This window comes from Belonocnema kinseyi, chromosome 8 (assembly GCF_010883055.1).
Source record: "Belonocnema kinseyi isolate 2016_QV_RU_SX_M_011 chromosome 8, B_treatae_v1, whole genome shotgun sequence".
Taxonomy (NCBI): domain Eukaryota; kingdom Metazoa; phylum Arthropoda; class Insecta; order Hymenoptera; family Cynipidae; genus Belonocnema; species Belonocnema kinseyi.
The window spans coordinates 139,267,338-139,267,675 of record NC_046664.1 but is presented as its reverse complement, the minus strand read 5'-3'; positions in this window follow the sequence as shown (position 1 = coordinate 139,267,675).

Sequence of the window (338 nt, the reverse complement as noted above, 5' to 3'; positions counted from 1 at the left end):
ATGAACAACATGAAGACTGTGATCAATCATAGGGCATTGAGCCCAGCTCTGACGTAGCGTTAGGGAGGAGTACGAGTATGCCAAATCAAAAATCAGTGTTCATTTACAATGATCCGTTTACCCCACCCAAAGCGAGCATGCAAAACCAGTAAAACGCTACGAATTTAAGCTACATATTTTCTGCAAAAAGTCGCTCAGGTGCGTTTCCTCATCCGCGCTAAAACTCCATAACAACATCTTTGTCCGTGATCGGCCACAAGTCTACATTCATGTCTTTCGATTACGAAGATCGTTATGCCATTACATTATGCCTGTAACCTCTAATGAATTACTCATTT